General features: G+C 45.5%; 1 long non-coding RNA gene and 1 other non-coding gene across 2 annotated transcripts in view; both read right to left on the reverse strand.

Moving 5' to 3' along the window:
* LOC109297121 overlaps nt 1–9,771 on the reverse strand; it is a 22,590-nt gene extending 12,819 nt beyond the window's left edge. The window contains exons 1-2 of the long non-coding RNA XR_002097212.1: nt 9,761–9,771; nt 3,998–4,004 (exon numbers count right to left, since the gene is read on the reverse strand). This is a non-coding gene — a long non-coding RNA (uncharacterized LOC109297121). The remainder of the gene's footprint in view (nt 1–3,997; nt 4,005–9,760) is intronic.
* On the reverse strand, nt 6,436–6,507 carry TRNAW-CCA. Its single transcript has one exon. It is a non-coding gene; the product is annotated as a tRNA-Trp (tRNA).
* Nucleotides 9,772–16,695: the final 6,924 nt, after the last annotated feature.

Consider the following 16,695-nt stretch of genomic DNA (forward strand, 5'->3'; position numbering starts at 1 on the left):
TCAGGTCCCTTCTGACCCTAGAAACTATGAAACTAAGTAATATCTTTGTGGTTATTTGTGATTTTATGGCACCACAAATTCTATGAACATGTAGCCAATTGCTATTTTGGGTATGATTATTACCCACCTTAATTGTGCCAGAAACATAATGTGTGCTGGAGCCTCGGTTTTGGCTCCTGCAAAATGGGGACAGTAATACTTACACGATCATTATCAGAGTTAATTATTATCTTTAAAAAATGTCTTGAATACAGAGGGAACTACTTAAATGCAATACATTAAGTAAACCACCATCCATCAGTGAGAGAACAGCTTGCTTAAGGTACTTTTCTCATATTTATTCTTGCATTTACTACTTATGTAATGAGCTCTGTTCTATTCAAGTTCCTGATAACATGATTCATTATTAGGCTCTCCTGTATTTTTACCCCTTGGCTTTCTGAAGAAGGGAGAGTAATGCAGTCATAAAAATTGGCCACAGGTATTTCTGAAATGCATCTCTTGCAAAGGAAAGTAGAGGAACTAGGAGTGAAAAAAGAGGTGAGAAAATCAAGTGGTGTAATAAAAGGAAAAAGGAACAATTAAATAGGACTCAAACTGATACATAGCCAGCACTGGTGTACATTTAAAATGTTAACTGGTCTATTTGGCATTTCAAGGAATAGCCTGATACCAGTAAAGTAAAACTCATTTTGCTTCCATCTGGAAAATAACATACAGATTGCCATGGCTAAACCCCCCCAAGGACTTACTTTTATTGTCTTCCTGCTTTGAAACACTCTATCTTGAAATCAGAGGTGGTCTCAGAAAGAGAAGCCTGTAGAGTCTAGCAACCAGCAAAATAGGGTTTGCGTGGAAAGTTTAATTTCAATGTGAGCGTTTTATATTTATACAGGTCATTTGTTTTCTCATAGGATGCTGTGTGGGAAGATGGAGAATTTTTCTTACAATTGACAGAATTATTAATCAAAAAAATCAGTTTAATCAGAGAAAGAAGCAACCTGCAAAGTCTGAGACGATAGGCATACAAAATAGCAGCGTGAAACTGAAGGTAAGGACTTAACATAAATCAGCAAGGACCTGGGAAATGGGTACGAAGTCTCTAACTGTGACCTGTTCTACTGAGAGACTGCAGGGACATCGAGTTCTGTGTCTGACAATCAGAGTTAACCACGGGTCCTAAGCAGAAGGCTGGATCTGACTACATTTCCAAGCTTCAGGGAGGGTTCAGATCCAGAATTACACCACAGCGTCTAGGAAACCAACTCTGAAGTGAACTGAACTGTTAATTATGGGGAAGTCAGGGTCTGGATCAGAGTCCCTGATGTCAACTTTATAACCTGGGCTGCAATTATAAGCATGTCTTTTGCTTACAGTTCATGCTGCAGTTGTGTGGAAGGAATCCAGCTCAGGTCAGGGCCCTGTTCTGTTGGATGCTGCACAAAACTACCGTAAGGGATGCTCCTGGCACCAAAGAAATTATCATCTAAATAGAGTACACAGCATGAGGGTTTGTACACCCCTTGTTACTGCTGTGACTGTTACTGTTACTGTTACAGTTGTGGGCCCCACGCTTCAAGAAAAATGTGGACAGATTAGAAAAAAATCCAGCAGAGAGCAACAAAAATGATTAGGCACCTGGGAAGCATGACTTATGAGGAAAGGTTGAAAGAGCTAGAGTTATTAGACTGGAGAAGAGAAGACAGAGGGGGAATTTGATAACAGTCTTCAAATACCTGAAAGTTATAGAGAGGATGGAGAGCCCACCAGGCTGCGACCTGGTACCAGGCTGCGGCAGGTTGGCTGCCGAGTCGTGGCATGAGCCCCCTGGCTCGGACCCTCGTTTGTCCGCCTGGGCAAGTGGCTTCTGGGGTCACAGCTGAGCTTCTGGGGTTAAAGCTGGGTGGCACGGGAGCCCTAGGAGGGAAGCACCTGGCTCTGTGTGCCCTGTCTTGCTCCCGCTGGGCTGCGGTAAAAAAAGTTTGGGAACCACTGCTGTAGGGGACAGGACTAGGAGCAATGGCCTTGTGCTCCAGCAGAGGAAATGTAGGCTGGAAACTAAGAGGAACTTTCTGACGATGACAGTAGTCAAGCATTGGAAATTGTGGAATCTCCATCTCTAGAAATTTTCAAGATCATGTTGGACAGACACTTGGCTGGGATGGTTTGGTCAGGACTGATCCTGCCTTGAACAGGGGCTGGACTAGATGACATTATGAGATCCCTTCCAGCTCTGCTTTCCTATGATGCTAAGATTCTCTCTTCGTTTGTTTAATGCAGGGATGCCCAGCACATGGCCCATGGCCCCTGCAGCCCAGATACTTGGTGAGTCAAATGAAGCAAGACCCCCGCAGTGGCCCTAGGTCCCTGCAAGCCTCACCTCCAACCACTGCTCACATGACTGAGGCTCTAGTGCTGCAGTCCCACATTGTGTTCACACAGCAAGTCACAGCCACCATCATCACTAGGTGAAGTAGCTAGGTGACTGATTAACTTGATGGCCTCCCTATTGCACAGGGGCTGTCACACATGGTCCCTGTGCAGTAGGGCAGGTGACCCCAGGGACATGGCAAGGACTGGGTACGTGGAGTGATTGTTGTGGGAAATGCCCATCTATCTGCAAAACCCCCTGATGAGGCATCTCCACCTGGGAGGAACCTGGGACAGCCATGTCAGTGCTGCATGCGTGGCCCATCTGTCCTGCACAGAAAAATCACATGTGGACATGCAGTAGTGCAGGACTGCACTTGCAGGATATAGCGAATCCCGTCACCTCCCTGCAGGGCCTGGCCTCCCAGAGCTCAGACATGGTGGGATGAGGCCAGGTCAATAGAGTTAATGCCCTCATATGCATAAAGGCAGACAAGGTTCTTTGGGTGAATCTGGTATCTTTCATTAGACCAATTTAAACTTAAATTGGTCTAATAAAAGATATCAGATTCACCCAAAGAACCTTGTCTGACTATGTCCTTAGATCAACACAGCTACAACCTGCCCCCTCATATGCACAAGTGTTATGTCATCTTTAACCACCACAGACAGGCAGGGTTTGATTTTACCTCCCAGCTGAAGGAGAGCCCTTACAACATGAGCAGGGATTGTCTGAATCAAATCAGTTTCTAGAATTATTTGGTACTCAACACTGTGTGCTGAAATACAGTGAGTTCATTATGGTTTAGATCCAAACAGCCAGACTGGTTTTGGCTAAACTTTCATGCATTCATAAAAGCCAGTTAGAAACACATAGCTGTTGATATATATTGTAGCTGTTACAACTATAGTATCTGATCCAGGAAGTTCTGTGATCCAGGGAGGTTTCATTTGATGGTACAAATGGAAAAATACAGTATTAGAAACTTACAGCCATGAGATCTTGGGGAACACCAACCTGATGCATTCTTAATGTATCAGACTATGATGGGAGTCTGTGTATTCAAAAAATAATATTGTTAATTAGCTGGCAAAAATTCTACTGCTTGCAGAGGAAGCATGAATGCTAGCTATCCTGACACAAGGCATGCTTGCATACAGACTGCTGGCCTTTAAATTCTCTGCGTTGGCTCTTTACTTCTTCATTTTTCAATATCCACAGCACTTAGTCTCCAAAGCAACTGGAACATTTTCACATTTGAATTCATTTAGGTTGTACAAGAGCTTCCTCCATGAGCTGTGTTGATTAGGGCTGCTGAACTGACGGTCTTGAAAAACGATGTCTTCTGTGCATTCAGAGAACAGGTATGGCAGGGGCAGCATAAATTCCCCACAGGGCCTTGCCCATGAGCTACAACTCGTTTTTGCAGTAGAAACATTAGGACATTTTAGTTTCCCGCCAACGGTAATTTCTGAGGGGACCACCCCCTTCCCAAATCTAGCATGGTGTACAGGGGGCTGCTTTCCAGCTCCACTGCTTTCTCCTGTGGAACAGCAACCCTCTTCCTGTAGAGGCTTCCAGGGAAGTGACAGCGTTCTGACATTTCATCTCCCCAGACAATTGTACCTGATATCTGCTGTATTAAGCTTTGCCATTTAGTCTACACAGGATCAGGTCCAGTCTTTGTTGATGAGTCACTGTAATACAAGAAGAGTGAACTTGCTCTGGATCCCATTCAATAACAGGCTGAGACTGTATCTAATAGAAGAAAATGCTGCCACAGGTATAAATTGCACACCTTTAGTTATGACATCTCACTCTTCCCTGGAACCTACATAGAAAATCCTCAAACAATTGCAACCTGTGCTAGAAGACAACCCAATTCTTACAGAGATCTTTCCAAAATCACCCATCTTAGCCTTTAAACAAGAACTGAACCTCACCAACCTCATCACCAGAAGCAAACTCCCTGGCTAGGGCCAGACATTACACATAAACCGGTTTAAGTGATCAAAAACTGGTTTAAATCTGAAACAGAACAGATATTCACATAAACACATAAACCAGTTTGAAAATGGCTGAAACTAGTTTGAGATAAACCTGGTTGAATGTAGTACCAGCTAGCTGGTAATATCCCTCTGTTGTTTTTTCAATGGGGTGATAAACACTGAGTTAGGGGTCATAAATACTGTTATCAATTCCCTGCTTGGCTAATCAGAGCATCCTGCCAGGGTCTGGCCATGCTCACTCTCACCTCAGTGCTGTGGAAGGGGCAGAAGAGCTGCCCTAGCACCCCCAGCTTCTAGCCTGAGCCACTGCAGGCATGTGCCAGCATATCTGGGATGTCCGTGCAGTTACAAACCGGTTCAGCCTAGCCAGGTTAGACTAACCTGCAAAGATTGAATTAATTCAGGCTAAGCCTTTTTGAATGTCTGTCCCTAGGCCCTATGATCCAGCCCACACCTAATGGATCCAGACTGTGCCAGGACAAGAAATGTAAAACTTGCCAACACATCTCCACCACTCCCACAATAACCACATCCCACAACAGAACCATCACCATTCCTGGATCCTACACCTTCACTTCCAGAAATGTAATATATGATCAGAGATTTGGCTGATCAATTTTATGGCAATATCTCATTCAGTGCACCAAATGCCCTGGTGGAAAAGATGTAGGAGAAACCAAACAACAGCTGCACACCAGAATGAATGGCCACTGAAAAGCCATCAAAGACAAAAATATCCAATTACCTGTGGATGCCCACTTCTCACAAGACAATCACCCCCTCTCTGATCTCTCAGTTCTAAGCCTCAAAGGGAACGTACAAAACACCTTTCATAGACGGGCCTATGAACTTCACATCATCAACCTACTGGATACTAAAAATCATGCACTTAATATAGACAGTGGATTTATGACACATTACAACCTGCCTGACATCTGATTCACCAGGTACCTGCCTGACCTTACCATTTACACTTTTCTTCCCCCAGCACCTTTGTCTCCTCCTCTCCTTTCCTATCTTTTGTTTTCCTGATGTCCAGCTATTTACTTTTTCAGACTGCCTCTTTTCTACCTTTGAGAACTCAACTACAGTAGAGTCTCCCTTTGGCATTATTTCCCCCTTCTTTCCTCCCCTCCCTTCCCTACCCTTTGTTTTCCTAATTTTCACCTATTTACATTCTCACTCATATCCTGTCACAATTTTAGCTTCCTTCATTCCTTGAAGATCTCAAAACAGTAGAGTCTCCCTATATCTGAAGATGAGTGATTGCACCCGAAAGCTTGCAAATAACTTTTTTGCAGCTACTCAGCTGGTCTAATAAAAGATATCACATCTACCCAAAGAAGCTTGCCTGCTTATGTCCTTAGACCAACATGACTACAACCAAAAACCCTACAGCTATAAAGACACATTCAGATCTGTAAATCAATCTAATGAAAATTGCAGCAAGCAATTATGATGAGATTGTCAATAAGAGAAATAGATTTACTTTTGAATCATTCAAAGTTAAGGCAAAGTGACTGTGAAGATCCCACAATGCATCCATGATGAAAAACACATTTCTTAAATTTTGTTTTGATCTGTGTTTCCCCCTGTCTTCAGCTTCCAGAGACAACTGGACTGTTCAAGATGCAGGAGCTCAAAACAGCCTGACAAATAGAAAACTTTCATGAGGCAAAAAACTTCCAAGAGAGATGATTTGTGAGTCTGTGACTTCTCTGTGCTAGAATTGAAACTGTGTAAACAAGTACATGTTCAAATGTTGTTCTTGCCCATCAGGTGATAACCCACCATTCCTGGCTAGCATAGTCTAAAGCAATTCATGTTCCTAGCTCTGTCTTTTGGCCTTTTATCCTGCTTGCACTTAGGATTGGATATTATGGGCCTTATGTTGTACCAGACCTGCACAGGATGTGTCATAGAGTTTCATAGTTGGTAGGGGTCAGAAGGGACCTCAATAGATCATCAAGTCCAACCCCTTGCCCTGGGCAGGAAAGAGCACTGGAATCATATGACCCCAGTCAGGTGCTTGTCCAGTCTAAAAAATAAAGGTGTTGACCCCAGTGTGATTTGAACATACAACCTTCTGATCTGGAATCAGACATGCTACCATTGCACCACAGGGTCACAGCTGGTGCATGTTTATGTCAGAATGGGCATTTTTCATCCAACTTTGCTTATTCTTTGCACAGCTGGAAATGACTGTATAAGGCTAATTGCAGACAGTCAAAAAGCCCAAGGCTGAATCGATTCAGTCTGTGCAGGTTAGTCTAAGCTACAAAGATCAAACTGAGAAACAAATGGATGTACATTTACCTTTGATTCAGGAAATGCAGCCATATGCCTGCAGTGGCTCAGGACAGAAACTGGGAGGCGCTAGAGCATGGCTCTCTGATACTTCCTCTTCTTGTTGTGACCAAGGTCTCTGGGATTTGCAGTCCAGGATCACAGTATCAGGACTCTGCAGGGTTGCTGGGATGCTAGGGGGCCTCTAATTTAACTTGAATCAGGAAGGGGTCTGGGGAAAGAAATTTCATAAACCAATTTGACCCAAATCAGTTAAGTCTGATCCTGCATTCAACCAGGTTTATCTTAAACAAGTTTCAGCCATTTTGAAACTGGTTTATATGCACTGCACTTCTGTTCTGTTACAGGTTTAAACCAATTTCTGATGATTTAAACCAGTTTATGTATAACTTTTGTCAAGAGGCCAGGCAGTGGAGACCTGGGCAGTATGGATGCACGTCTCAGAACACCTCAGCATGTGCAAACAGGCGCCATCTTCAAGAGAATTCGGTACTCGGAGGCACATGATATTACGAGTTTTTGTGTTAAAAAAAGCTATCATAACAGGAACTGCTGTGTTCTGAGCCACAATTGTGGGTGCCAAGCACTTAAATATCTGTCCTTGAGCACTAGAAATTCTGACCCCAAATCTAAATGTCAGATCTTGGGAAGTAAAGAAAGGAAATCAGTGGGACTGAGAATAAGCCAAGCTGTTCACAGAGGAGGTGGGGACAAGTTGCTCACTGCATGTGGATGGTACATTCAGTACAAGCAAAGGTACCAAGTGGCTCAGCGATGCCCCCCTTGGAACATCGTGTTCATGGCTTAACCACCCATAGTCACTGCTGGAGGGAAGGCCCCCCTGCTTGTAAAGTAACCTGAACAAGCACCTGGTCTTTGTTCAAATAATAGGCTATGCCAAAAGATTTTTAAAGCTACTTTTAATAATAATTCTTTTCCCTGTTGAAGCTGATTTTCTCCCACTGACTTCACTGGCTTTCTTACTGTTTCAGGATGATTCATGTAATCCTACACATCTCTCTATATGCTGTACGTAGCTGTGCAAAGTGGACTTGATTGATGTCCCCTACAAGGAAAAGAGGATAATTTATGCTTTTTAATTATAGGTTGCCTGCATTATGGTATAGTTATTCAACTCACCATCATTAACAATATAATATTAGTCTTAACTAAATTGCTGCCTTTTCCTCCATTATAGAAGACATGGATTGAACTTCCCTGCCTATTATCTATGGCATGCTAATTACTATTCTGGCTCTGGCTGCAAAAGGTCACATCTATATTTTCCCCTGTACAAACAAACATGGAGCAGGCTCTGTTCACACATACACTACTGTAAACTTTCTAGACCTGACTGCCCAGATCCCTGTGCCTCAATCTCTCCGGGCAGATTGCCTGTAAAGTGTTCTGATTTTGTTCTGTTATCATTTTATATGCAGTTTGCCCAGGTGTAAATTATTAGACGAGATAAAGAATCAGGCTCAGTGTGTCTCCAGGGACTTCCCAGTGTGCAACCCACCCCCGTTAAACAGGAACAGAACCACATGCTTTTGGAGCGTGAAAGTAGGTATTCTGATAGAAGTGCTGACCCATGCTCAGAGCCGTAGGCAAAGTAAGCTGAGACTTTTAACCTGTCCCCTTTGCACTTTGTGCGGCCTCCAGGTTGAGTTGTCTGGTTAGGAAGATGTGTGGTGGGAAGCTGGAGTTAAGAGACTTGTGATAGTCTCCTAGAGGCCCTGCTCATTTCCCAGCAACCAAAATGTTAATAGCCTGTCACCCTTACTCCAGGTGAGAGGGGAATTTGTGCACAAGTACTGGGTGGCATCACATCTTTGGATGAATAAGCACTGACATATAAGCCATCCCCAGGGAACAGGCCCAGGGGTGGAACTGTGTGACTGGTCTGAGTTCAGGAAAAGGATGTTTTCTAAAGGGATGTAGTGAGCAAATATTGAAAAAGGCCAGGCATTATGCTATTTCCAATCAGGAAGAGGTTTTGGAAGGCTTTCAGTGCAAAAGGCGCTTGCAACCCAAGTGTTCCTTGGTTGGATTTTTCCCATCTATGTGGGCAATGTGACACCAAAATAAATCTAATATGAATTTTAAGCTTGGAATCTGGATTTGATTGGTTGAAGAGGTAAAGATATATTTTTTCTTCATAGAGTTCATTCATAAACTGATTATTCCCCTTCTCTCCATATACTGCTAGATTCAGGTAATATGGAAAATGTATGATGTTACCTGTCAAGACTTGAGTTTTTGACTCTGGAGCACATTTACACCCCCCTCCGGAGGGTGTCACAAAGGACTATGGCATGTCTGTTCCATACTCACTAAAACTCCCTTAGGAGGAAACTGGACAAGCACCTGGCTGGGGTCACACGACCCCAGCACTTTTTCCTGCCACTGGCTGGGGGTCAGATTCAGTGATCCTTTGAGGTCCTTTCTGACCCTAGCATCTATGAATCTATGAAAACCCAACATGGCTGTAATATAGCAGGCTTAGGGCAGTAGTGCTTATTGGCGTTCACCCGGTACCATTCCAGGCTAGCTACATTACATACATTTGATGGTTAAATGCACACGGAGGTATGCCAAGCTTCACCACAGTGCAGTCTGGCGACAGGGTAGACCTGGCCTGGAATACTGGACTGACAGATCACTCAGCGAGTTTAATTGAAAGAACTAATGATATGCCTCACTTTGTTTGAACCAGGCGCGACTCATCCTCGAACAGGTAGGAGCGATTCCTACGCATTGCAGGAAATAACTAAAATAAGGTCACAAAAACGGGGTGAGAAATGGAAGTTGGGAAGTAGGAGAGAGCTCTGGATATTGTGGTTCAGCTCCTCATAAATATTCAGGATTGAAAACTGGAATAAGCCTCAGGTCAGTAAAACAGCGAGCTGGAACTTAGTGAAGTCTCTTTATGGGTTTGTGCACAGACCTCCTCATCCCAAAGGAATTCAAAGTGCTTTGTAGCTATTATATGTTGCTGTTGATCTTGCAGTTGCTGTTGCAAATATTGTAGCTCTAGAGAAGCAAGAGGCACAGTTTAGACCCGCACCGGGACTCGGAGGTGTGCAGGGGGACACAGATTTTGAAGCTAATAAAGCTCAAGTGTGTTTGGCTCTGAGCTGATTCCAAACAAGCTGACAAGTAATGAACATTTTCCACAGGGGGGCCCTGTTTCCCAGCACAAGGCTAGACAACCCATCCGCTTTCAAAGCCCTCTTCTTGTCTGTGCCTGGGCAGTAAATACAGCCTCATGTTCTGCCCTCCCCCTTCCTCGTTAAAGCACGGTTATCAGGAGTTCTCATCGTTTGGTACCTTCCCACGCTGCTTCAGAGTTTGTTTAAGGGGAAAAACTCCCAAACTGTGCTGTAGTTTTCTGCTAGACCGTTAAGGAGAAATCAAAATCATGTAAGGCTTGTGCAAACTTTGATCCCTTTCCCCAGGTTTGCCAGGGCTTATGACTGTTTCATTTCCTTCAATCTTTAAAGAGGAAACTGTAGCCTGGAATGACAGAGAATAGAGAGGTTCACAGTAATTTCTCTTGCTGTAATATTTGCTGTGCAAACGTCAGTCTTGGATTGGCCTCGTTTTATAAAGAAGCAGCGGATCCCCAAAGTGGGACCCCTGGTTTCTCTGGTGTGTTGTACCAGTGCAGATAGATTGGATGTGGCCATGACAGGCAAATACCGTCCACAGCAGCTCTGCTGCTTGTATGAAATGACCAATTATGAATGTTGTTCTTGGCATTTCTGTACAGGTAATTTAAATAAAGATGGTTGCAACACTGCCTTTGAAGTTGCGCTACCTGGAATTGTACAATAGGCTTATTGTCATAAAGTTTAAGAAGATGCTGTTTGCTTCCTCATTCTTTAGTTGTACCCAAAGAGTCCCTTTATATTGTGACTGCTGATTAACTGTTACCAGCACCGGCACAGGTTCTGAATGGAAGCCAGTGCTACCAGATCAATGATATTTAATTAAGATATGTGGCTATTTTTGTTCTGCTAAGACTTTGATCTCACACCAGCATAAATCAGCACTGATTCCACTGAAGCTTGTTGATATGAGGGTCTTGTCTACAGGGGCTATGTAACAAAAGCTAAATTAATTTTTAAAGTTGCTTAGTCAAATCACTGCATGGACATTCATATTCAAAATGAACGTGGCCTTCATTCAATTAAGTTTCAGGTGCACAGTGAAGTTCGCTAAATCAAATGAAGGCCACTTAAATTCTGAATGAGAGTGTCCACACAGGACTGAAATGAAGTACAACTAATCCACGTTAACAATTAATTGAGATTAATGTTCTGGACGGTCTGGACAAATGAGCAACTTCTTGTGACTAAAAAGAGTGCGGGGACTTTACCACATTAGGTGCTCTGATGGTAAGAGTCATTTTTACCTCACAGTCAATGAAAGCCAAACCACTGTAGTGTGAAACTTCTATCATTTAGCTTTCACTTACCTTGAAGTCAGTGTGAGTACATGGATCATATATACAAATCCTATAACTTGTTAATTTGCCCATACCTAGGATGGCCTTGGGTAAACAGGCCCAAGCCATTGGAGTAGCATACCCCTGGCAGAGGTGATCGCAGAAACCATCCCCTGCCCCTCCCACACACCACAGATGCAGACATTCCTGAACTTGGGAAATGTGTATATAAAATTCCTGACCTGAACATTGCTGCTTGTTCCCAGGGTCTGACTACTAGAGCTTATTTCTCTTACTACGCATTTGCGCTTCCCTCATCATGGTGGTATCAGGACATCCCTGTGGGTAGTCTGTCAGTAGCATAGTTCAGAAGCTGAGATGAACAGACTAGGACAGGGGTGGGCAACCCCCAGCAATGGGTGCCAGCGTGGCACGCGAAGGCATTTTGCTTGCCACACATGCCTCAGGGAAGGCAGCGTGGAAGGGGCCAGGACTGCGCTATCACAACAAGGATTGGGCCTCTTGCGGCTACCCCGCCATCTGCCGCCGGCACACCGACATCTTATGAGTTGAGGTTGTGGGTATTTTTGGCACTCTGCCCAAAAACATTGTTGAACCCTTGTAACGATAGGGGCCTGAGAGACCCCACAAGCAAACCCCAGAACCCTGAATGGGCTGAGCAAGCCCACAACAAAATAAGAAACCCCCGGAGCAGGAAGCAGCATGCATGGCGCCGCCACTGTAGTTTGAGACCCAGCTCTCAATCAAGCTGGGCAGTGCCAGTCTAATGACATCAGCCCCCAGCACTGCCATGAGAGATTTAAAAGACACCTGGAGTGCCGGGGAAGCAAGGAGAGAGTTTGCCTCTGGGCGAACTACTCCCGAGGAAGAGGCAGGCTTAGGACACACAGGCAGAGAGATGTCAGAGCCACGGGGGCTCAATTCATATAGAGCGGCATAGGCTGTGGGGAATCTGAGGCAAAGGAAACTGAGCCTTGACCCAGCAACTAACCAGCGTTCCTAAGGAGCTGGGAGAGCAGCAGACTGGCTAAGAAGGGTGTTAACCAGAACAGGAGCAACCCTTTTGGGAAGAGGCTCCTCTTTGTTTCTTTCTCTTTTTTTGTTCTTGATTTTCTGGGAAGAAAACATTAGGTTCCGGATACCTGGAGTCCTTCCATCAGGATTTTACTCAAAGGTTAACCCCTAGTGGACCCAGGGTATTTAGCCTAATTGGATAAATCCAGATAGAGCTGTCAGGATTGCCTCTGAAAGAACCTGGAACAGATCGGACTCCAGCAACATAATTCATCAACTCGACACCAATGGCTGGCATGTGGCTGGGGGTGTAGGAGAGGTGGAGCCCCCTTTGTCAACTGCTTCCAGATTTGTGAGTAACCCCAAGTGGGACCTCTGTATTTACACCCACTGAATCCCTCCTATCTAATTTGTTACCATCAGAGTTGTGGCAGGTGAGCTGAGGGGAGGTCCAGCTTGGCGGGGACCCAGAAAAAGTCCAGCCTCAGATAAGTGGGAGCGTTACACCCCTGGACTAGAATACAGTCAGAGTCCAAATACTGTGTCCTGTTCACTGGACCACGTGACCTCTGTCCCGCCATTCCACGCACTACAAGCATCCTTTCCCTTCCTTTATACACAGAAATGTTTGCCAATACACCTTGACTGGCTAAGTGAGTCAGTGCTTTCCTAATCTCAAGCTAATGGCTTTCATTTGGTTGTTTAGAGCACATCCTGACATTTCAAGGAATGATGTAAGCAGCAATGGGCTTAGCGATTTGTTAGCAGAAGGCAGCAATGGAAGGCACTCCAAGTACTGCAGACCTAGCAGCTTATAATTTTCTATGGGGCAAAGAATCAGTAGTGGCAACCATCAAACAACTCCCAAAATAACTGCACCTCCATCCTGGGGAAAGAAAATAAATAGGAACAGTGAAGAGGAAGAGAGAGCAGAGAGGGAATAAGGGAGGCCACATAGAGTCCCTGGCATGGAAGGAAAGTGGAGTGGAGGGACAAGGGCATGAGGCGAAAGAGTGGATAGGAAAGAATGCAGAACAACCGGCGTGGGAGGGAGAAGTGGGGATGATGGCATGAAGCAGCGGGAAGGAAGGGCACACAGAGCCCCTAGCAAAATAGAGGGTTTCAGAGTCTCCAAAACAGAGCAAAATGGAAGGGTGGTAAACAAGCAAGTTGTGGGGGGCAGAGAAATATAAAGAGCCCCTCATGTGGAAGACGGGTTTGGCCCTCAGAACCTATGAAGGGTGAGACTTTGAGTTACCAGGAGGAGCAGGAAGCCCCGAGGCAGTTTTTCACCTATTACCAGCCTGTCTGCAAGACTGGAACTCTTCTGCCATTGCCTGGGAGGACGTAGGGGCCTCATGAGCCTTCCTTTCCTCTTTGGATATCACCCTTGTGGGGTTACATGTCGGTCTCCCACCCCACCTGAGAGTCACCTGTTGCTGCTCCAGACAAGAGCAGAAAGGTACTGCCGGCTGCGGCTGAGATGCCCTCAGCAGAGCTGTGTGTGGGGAAACTTGCAGAGTGATTGCCTGGTTTAATCCCATGTTATCAGCTTTTCTCCTTCAGGAGCCCTAAATTCACTCATAAATTGGAAAGGAATGATTCATTTAGTAGGTGAAAGGGCCAGATTCTTGCTGTTTATTCTCTGCTTTGCTTTTAGAAAGCACGGTTAGAAAGCTGATAGCAAATACCTTAGCTGTTGTCTGTAGCATCTGATGTCAAGGATTTCTAGTGTCACGTCTGTGTGAACAGAATTGAAAATAGTGCCACTGTATCTTTTAGAGTAACTGTATTTTATCAAGCTTGCACCATAAAGTACTCCACTGCCTGGGCAGTGTATGTTGTAATTCATAAATGCTTCTGCAAAAGGAGGAGTATTGACTTCCCCATTGGACTCCGATCAAATTTCAGCCTTTTAGAGCTTTGTGCAACTGCCAGGTGCATTGGAATCCGGATACCAGCTCTTGCAACCTTCCTGTGACATTGGCAGTGCACACTTGACTCTGCTGCATACAGACAGGATCCCCTCCCTGGGAGAGATGGATGGTGCAATCGACAGGTAAGTGCCAGCTGTGTCACCTGTCTAGGGTCTCCTTTAGGGTTGTAAGGAGCTAGTTTGAAGAGCTTTCAGAACGGTTCTGCAGGCCAGATTCTGGCTTCAAAGGCACCCATACAAACCCACTGGCCTTCATACCAAGTGCACTTGGCATTGGCTGTGTTGGCACAAAAGGGTCATAAAGCACCCTCCTGGGGAACCCCCCTGCCATTGGCTGCCCCCACCCTTCAGGACGTTTGCAAGGGATGATGTGTCCATGTTCCCTATGCCCTTGCTACTACAAAGCACAAAGGGACAAAGTCAAAAGGGTCTGGACCAGAGCTGAATTGATCTCCTAGCAGCCACAGGAGAGGGAGGCCCATGCTGTTTTCTTTCAGCCCTTGTGCCAGTATAAGGATCAATGGGGCCTTCAGTCTCAGCATGCTGCCCAAAGTGACATGGGTAAAGCTATCCCAGAGAAGGAACAGGGATGAGCTGCCTCATGGGCCACATGGTAGCTCTGCACAGACCCTGATCTTATTTCTAAAGGAAGCTGACATGATGCACTGAGCTGGTGCATTTGAAGGGGTTGTCTCTCTGGAGCATTTTGACCAGAGGCCTATGCTAAGCCTGTCAGTGAGGCAGTGGTACAAAAAAGCAGATCTCAAAGGCAGGACCTGTGGAGGAGAGAACTGTGGTAGCGGCAGTAGCAAGAGCCAGCAAAAGGCAGAGAGGAGGCCAGTACTTAATGGTGGGGTGGGAGCAGACGCAACTTCATCTCTGAGTCTGGCAGTGGGTCTGAAGGATTTTAAAAGCACAAAAGGAGCTAGATTCTTGAGAAGGAGATGATTTGGTTATGCTTTGGTGTGCAGATAAAACAGGCAGCAGCATGCTGGTTTTTGCAGGGGGTGGGAAGTGGGGAAGTGGGGACAGCATTCAAGCTGAGAGATATAAAGGACTGGATAGGACTCCAATGGAAGTACAATGGAGACGATGACATATGCAGAGGCTGCACCTGGCCTATTTGCCATGGTAGGGTGTGTGGGAGGAGGCAGAAGAGGTGCAGGTTCGGGGATTACAAAACAAGGAAAGAAGTGGGAGCTTATTTGGTGAGAATGCTGTTGCTGAGGCATTTAACTGACAGGTAGAAGTGAGACCCAGAGGAGCACTGTCAAAAGAGAGAGTTATTCGGTACACACGCACTCTCTCCACACATAATAATCAGCACCAACTACAGCCCAATAGGAAACCTTGACCTGGTAAATGTTCGCTGGGCTGGCACTTACCTGAAGCAGCCAGGAATTTACAGTGCTAGGCCCTTTATATTTTGTACAATGCAACATCAAATTTAAGTTCAAGCAGAAGGCAAAGAAATGATACAGGTACATGTGTACGTGTACATGCACACTCACAGACACACAGTGGCACGTATATAACCCTGGCATCATGCATCTCTCTCTCACACACCCCTGAGCTCACACACAAAGCCATAGTTGTTGCCAAATTGATTTTAGAGGTTCACTGCATTCAGGAATGATCCAACTCTTGTGCTTCCTGTCTCTTCCCCAGGTAATATTCTCACTGCGGCGATGACAAACATGAAAATTGAGAATGCCAAGATTTATCCCAAGATAAGCAAATGAATAATTTTTGAAAGCTGGACTCAGACACACAGGGGAAACTTCTCCTACTGAGCAAGCGTGAGCCTTAAGTGAGTCTCAGCTGTGAAATTCTGAACTTGGTTCTAAGACTAGCGCACACCCATGAATAAAGCTCAGAACAGCCCTGTGCAGTGGGTAAGGGTCACTCCTGTTTTGAAGCTGCCTCAGACTGCAGTATATTTGTACCTTACGTTAATGCAGGGCATTCTGCTTATGCCTGTCTAACTGGCACTCTTGCAAACTATATCACTCTTTATTTTCAGCTGAGCAACCTTTTTCAGAGATGTTGAGCACCCACCGCTCCAGCTAAATTCAAGGAAAGCAAATCATAGAATCATAGAATCACTGAGTTGGAAGGGACCTAGGCAGATCATCGAGTCCGACCCCCCGCCATGGGCAGGAAGGAGCACTGGGGGCAGGAGGGGTCATAAGACCCCAGCCAGGTGCCTATCCAGTCTCCTCTTGAAGATTTCCAGGGAAGGTGAGAGCACCACCTCTCTCGGGAGCCTCTTCCAGGCTCTGGCCACCCTTACAGTGAAGTAGTTCTTCCTAATATCCAACCTAAACCTCTCCTCCCTCAGCTTGTGGCCCTTGTTCCTGGTGACTCCAGGGGGGGCCCTGGTGAACAGACTTTCCCCGAGTCCCTGCTGCTGGCCCCTGATAAAGTTGTAGGCAGCCACAAGATCCCTCCTCAGTCTCCTCTTGCGGAGACTGAAGAGATTCAGGTCCCTCAGCCTCTCCTCATAGGGCTGGCCACGGAGGCCCCCAACCATACGAGTGGCCTCCTGTGGACCCTCTCCAGGTTCTCCACGTCCTTCTTGAAGTGC

Source organism: Gavialis gangeticus, unplaced genomic scaffold (genome assembly GCF_001723915.1).
Source record: "Gavialis gangeticus isolate Ggan-Ray unplaced genomic scaffold, GavGan_comp1, whole genome shotgun sequence".
Taxonomy (NCBI): domain Eukaryota; kingdom Metazoa; phylum Chordata; order Crocodylia; family Gavialidae; genus Gavialis; species Gavialis gangeticus.